The 5458-nt window shown below is 40.5% G+C and overlaps 1 long non-coding RNA gene across 1 annotated transcript; it reads left to right on the top strand.

Annotated features, from left to right (window-relative positions):
• The first annotated feature begins 281 nt into the window (after window positions 1-281).
• On the top strand, window positions 282-4778 carry LOC116791166. The gene is made up of 4 exons (XR_004358627.1): window positions 282-333; window positions 1023-1081; window positions 2461-2510; window positions 4622-4778. It is a non-coding gene; the product is annotated as an uncharacterized LOC116791166 (long non-coding RNA).
• The last annotated feature ends 680 nt before the right edge of the window (window positions 4779-5458 follow it).

The following is a 5458-nucleotide window of genomic DNA, read 5'->3' as shown; positions in this document are numbered from 1 at the left end:
GCTGGGATTAAATTGTTAATTCTTCCACAGTGCTGGCTGGAGTGTCACAAAATGCAGAGAAAATATGAACTGTGCAGCAGTAGGATGTTTGCATATTTCTGCTCATGCTTTTATTTGATTTTTTAAAAAATTAAATAATATCTTGATAGATTTCTTGCTTCCTCCTTGTATCTACCCCCCCAGATTTTGGATACATTTGCAGCCCGTGGGGAATGTGGTGGATTGGAGTCTAGACCATTTTCAGTGCAGTAAGAGGTATTTTGTTTGCACTAGTTATGACCAGAAAGGAGTCAAACATCAGCCCCAAGGTCACCTCTCGTGGTTTCCTGTGGTGTGAGTTAGAAAACAAAGTGAAAAGTTCTTTTTTTTTTTTCAAACTTTTCGAGAACTTTTAGGATTAATATACTCCCTGAATGAGACTAATGCATTTTTAAACAACATTCAATAGAACTGGCTTTGGGTTAGAAATACAAATATGTTTTGTGTAATTAAAATTTGTCCAAATACCTTTAATTGCTTTCTTTGATCTAAATAAATAAGTGTTTGTTTAAATCATGTAGAAACTATTAATTTTGCATTTCGGGTAATTAAAACTTGCTTGTGTGAAGCTCTGCTGATCTGACACATATTGGACAAAGGTAAAAACCTGCTTAATACACCAAAACAGGTGAGATTCTTTTTATTCTGTGCTTAACCTAGATTTTAATGGGGATCTTAGCACTAATACAAATGAAATAGAATATTTACCTATTCCAGTAGAAAGGTAAAGAATAAACCAATAGACATGGGCATATTTTCTATAATAAGAGGCCTTTTCAAGTCTTTCAGTAAAACTCTGGGGTTGCATTATTTTTTATCTAGTAATAATAAAGCATACAATAAAAATTATAGTGTAATCTTTGATCTTCATGAACCTGAAAAGCTCAGTTTTGTTTAATGTCCTCATAAGTTTTTTTAATCTAGAAATTGCAGGCACAAACAATAGCAAACAAAAATAAACTGTAATTTAATATGTCTTGTAGGTCAACCCTCCACCAGAACTTCTGGAATCAATATTAAAAGGAAGGGAAATTGGGAGCAGGTATTGATGCTGGTTTGTTCTTTAAAATAGGGAGGAAGAAATATGTGCAAAAGACCTTTCTGTGACATCGCATCATTTTCACATCTGAATTTTTCTGCTTAACTTCACATTTTATTTGAAGATAAAGTGTAAAAGTGATGAAGACAATCCAAGTGAAATAGCACTTAGGGTTGTTACATAAATTTTATTGCTGGAAGGAGAAAGACCCTCAAATTTGTAAATAATTGCAGCTCCTTTGACAGTCCCTGATTGTTCCTGAATAGTTTATAGGGATTAAGAAGTGATTTGTCTTGCTTCCACTGGAAGTGCTTTGCAGCCATGAATAGGTTTTATCACCTTTTCCTGATAGGTGTGAGCAGTTTCATGAATTTACTCTCTTTCTTTTGCTTTGCTCACTGTTTTTTGACTCTACTGACTTGGAAAGAAAGTTGATAAATAGTAGAATCATGGAATGGTTTGGATTGGAAGGGACCTTAAAGCTCATCTCATTCCACCCTCCTGCTATGGGCAGGGACACCTTCCACTAGATCAGGTTGCTCCTGGCCTTGGACACTTCCAGGGGTGGGAAGTCCACAACAGGACAAATAAATATTCCTGGTAGATATGTCTGCAGAATTTTACAATATTAGCATTTAAACGTTGGTCACCAAAACCTCCCCAAACCTAATTAACCCTTAACATCATTGTTATTAAAAAAAAAAAAAAAAATCCTTGATCTTCTGATTTAAGCCAGGACTTTCACTACAAATCTTTCCTTCCCTCTCACAGCACCTGAGAACTTCTCTCTGTGCACAGGAGTGTCTTTTGACAATTCTATGTTCCCTTCCTGCACAGGGTAAAACACATCCCAGACCTGTGCTGACCCCACTGAACAACTCTCTTCCATGTATGGGGAAAGGAAATAGAGACCAGATTCCACACAGCTGGAATAAAAAGAATTCCAGTCCATTTCAGTGGGATATAAATGTAGAATTATTCTCTAATTATCTAAGGGGGCATTGATTAATTACTGGAAGAACTCCTGCCACCATTACACACAGAGTGAGTGGAGGGGCATCACCCTTTTTTCCTGCTACCCCAAACTCATCTGAGAGGGAATAACCAGAAGGATGAGGAAGGAATGGGCTTCCAGGGTGATGCAATCATGATGTGGGAATTTTTTCCTCTCAGGTACAGATGATTAGATGGTTTCTGTTCTGTATTTGAGGTAGCAGTAATTCTAAGTGCAGAGATCCCAGCAATCTAAACAAGCAAACACCCACAAGAAATAGTCTGAAATGTTCTGGAGCTGAGTCTCAATTGATTCTCACAGGTGAACATGTTTTGCAATACTTCTGTGTATAAATCATGCAATATTCTGGTTTCTATAATCTCTACAGCACAATAACTGCACTCCAGTTACTTCATTCACCTTGCTCTGCTTGTTCAGGTAAATAATGTCATCCTCCCAGTTGGAAAAGAGTGGGGTTAAAATAACTCAAAAACCTTTCTATTCTTGTAAATTAAAATTAATTCTACATTGCAACTAAATGTATTAATGTCTATTTATACATTTTTCACTTTCAGTTTCCTTTATTGATATTCCAACCCTCTAGAAGGGCAGACTTTACTCATCTTTATGATTTATTGATATACATTAATTCCCTACAGCCTTGGACCAGACATTCACCACATTAATTGTGACGACTAAATGTTTATTTTTCAAAAAAACACTGTAACAAATAGAATTTCTGAGAGCTCCAGAGCTGTCAAGGCTTTTAAAGCATTTTGCACTAAATAATAATAAATAAATTTTCACCCCCATAAGTTCAGATTTGGCCCCAGTCTCGCTACCTCCAGAAAGAAGTGCCAGACTTGCCTGCCCATTGTTTTTACAGCAGCAAAATGTGTGAATAATGCCTCAGCAGCACATCCTAAGGAGAAGCAACTTCAATTATCTCAAAGAGAAATGAGAGATTGTACAGTAGTGCAGGTTGGAGAACACAGAGAACTTCATGTTGGTGAGATTTGTTGGTGAGAAATCCCAAAGTGATGGATGTGCTGGGATGAACCACAAGTTGTTTTGCAGGTGTACCCACTCCTTAACTGATGTCATTCCTAAATTTCACATGGAAGTTTCATTGATTAAATGGTTTGGGGACCAGCAGCTCTCCCCCTTGAAAGAACATCTGTTGTCAAACTGCTCGTATTTTTACACTCACTTTGATGCTCATTTCATTGTAATTCTCTCCACTTACCAGATTTGAGGGAATTGCTGTAATGGAAGCATTGGACACTCACAGATGCTTTCATCAAATTATTTAAAACATCCCCATGCTTTTAGCTTGCAAGGGTTATTATCAGGCATTTCATAGCTTTTTAGGAGAAAAGGCTTGCTGCTCCACCTAACAAAATGTTGCACATTCAGGGGTTTTCCCACATCAAATGCTGCTTTGAAAACTACTTTGATCACAGAATCCCAGAGTGCTTTGGGTCGGAAGTGACCTTAAAGAGCACCCAGTTTCAACCCCCTGCCATGGGCAGGGGCACCTTCCACTAGACTGGAAGGAGAATAACATCACAGAATCATGGAATAGTTAAAGTTGGAAAAGAAACCTGGAGGTTGTCTAGTCCAACACCCCTTCCTTAAAGCCACATCAAATAAAGTCCTCTGCTGGACTCCCCCTGGTGAGTCCGTGTCCCTCTCATCTCCAGAGTCCAGCACTGGACACATCACTCCAAGTGTGTCTTCTGCTGCTGTGGAAAGTGGAAAGAACCCTTCCCTTGACTTCTGTCTGTGCTTTTCCAAATGTAGCCCAGAGGACTCTTGGCTGCCTTTGGGCACATGTTTAGTTTTGGTGTTCACCAGGACCCCCAGGCCCTTCTCCACAAAGCACTTCCAGCCACGTGGTCCCAGCATGGACCAGAGCATGCATTTATTCCTCCCCAGTGGCAGAACTTTGCCTTTCCCTCTGTTGAATTCCATGAGGTTCCTGCTGGAATTCCTGCAAACACGAGGAGCTCATCTACTTCTTCCCAATCCAGTGGTCTGTAGCAGTGTCACCACGATCAGGGAATCAGAGAATCACAGAATAACAGAGTGGTTTGGGTTGGAAAGGATCTTTAAAGCCCATCCAGTGCCACCCCCTGCCATGGGCAGGGGCACCTCCCACTAGCCCAGGTTGCTCCAAGCCCCGTCCAACCTGGCCTTGGACATTTAACATTGCCCAGGTTGGTCTGTCCTCTCCTCCTGACTCTGAGCTGGCTCATCCCCTGTTCCAAGGCCCAGATCCAGGCTTTCCCCTGCCCTCCTGCCAGTGCAGTGCTCCCACCACACTTGGATTTTCCCAAGGAGCTTGTAGTCCTACAACTGCACCCAGACCTCCAGCTCCTCCTCTTTGCTCCTCATGCTGCAAGTGCAGGCCCCTCAGAGGAGCAGGGAGTCACTCAGCTCCCAGTTCTGAGTTTCAAGGTCTCCTTTCCAGGTGGGCCAAGCTTTTGGCAAAGGTGTCTCTGTCCCACTTTGTCAGGTGGATCCCGTCTCTCACGTGCACTTGGCAGTCTTCAAAGGTTGCTGCATGGTTGTAGAAACCAGAGCAGTTTCCACCAGAGCTGACCTCCAGAGCTGTCCAGTGACCTTCCAGGCACATCCCTCTTGCTTTCAGGATCAGGGACACACCACCGTGTTCTTGACCATCACCTCATACTCCAATCAAGAAAATTTCAGTTCAGTTGAAAATAAAAAACCTCTATTTAACGATTTTGAGACCTCATCACCCACTTCTATTTGTTTTTTCCCCCAAGTGCATCGTGATTTAGGTTTTTATGTGGCAGATGGAGGTGGATTTGAAGTTTCTCTCCATAAAAGGTCAGAGAGTTCTTCAAAGTGTGGTTTAAGTGGCATCCCCCAGCTGAGGGATAGATCTGTGCCAGCCAAAACCTTGAAAGTACTAAACTTTTAACTAAGGAATGTTCTCATATTTCACTGGATGAGCAGATGGATGTGAATCAGAAGAAAATTTATGCATGCTGAAAGACTAAATAGATTTCCTGAAGGAATATCAGGGGTATGTTAATAAACTTTTGAGTGTATTGGAAAGACTTGCCAAGATAAATGAATCTGAGTTCTTTTTAAAAACAAAGGGTGAAAAATTACGGGTATGTCTTCCTTCAGAAAATAAAAAAAAAAAAGACAAACAAATTAAGAACATGATAAATTTCAAACACTATAACTTTAATTTTTTACTCCAAAATTTTCTAAAGCCCTTAAGAGCTTTGCTTGGGTTCAGCACAGTTACACCATGGCAGAGTTCACACTGGTACGTGGCACATTCCCACAAACTTCCAGCTGTGTTTTTTGCTCATATGGAATTAGCTCACATCTGCTCTCAGTTTTAA

Source organism: Chiroxiphia lanceolata, chromosome 9 (genome assembly GCF_009829145.1).
Source record: "Chiroxiphia lanceolata isolate bChiLan1 chromosome 9, bChiLan1.pri, whole genome shotgun sequence".
Taxonomy (NCBI): Eukaryota; Metazoa; Chordata; class Aves; order Passeriformes; family Pipridae; genus Chiroxiphia; species Chiroxiphia lanceolata.
This window is presented reverse-complemented; position numbering and strand designations above follow the sequence as displayed.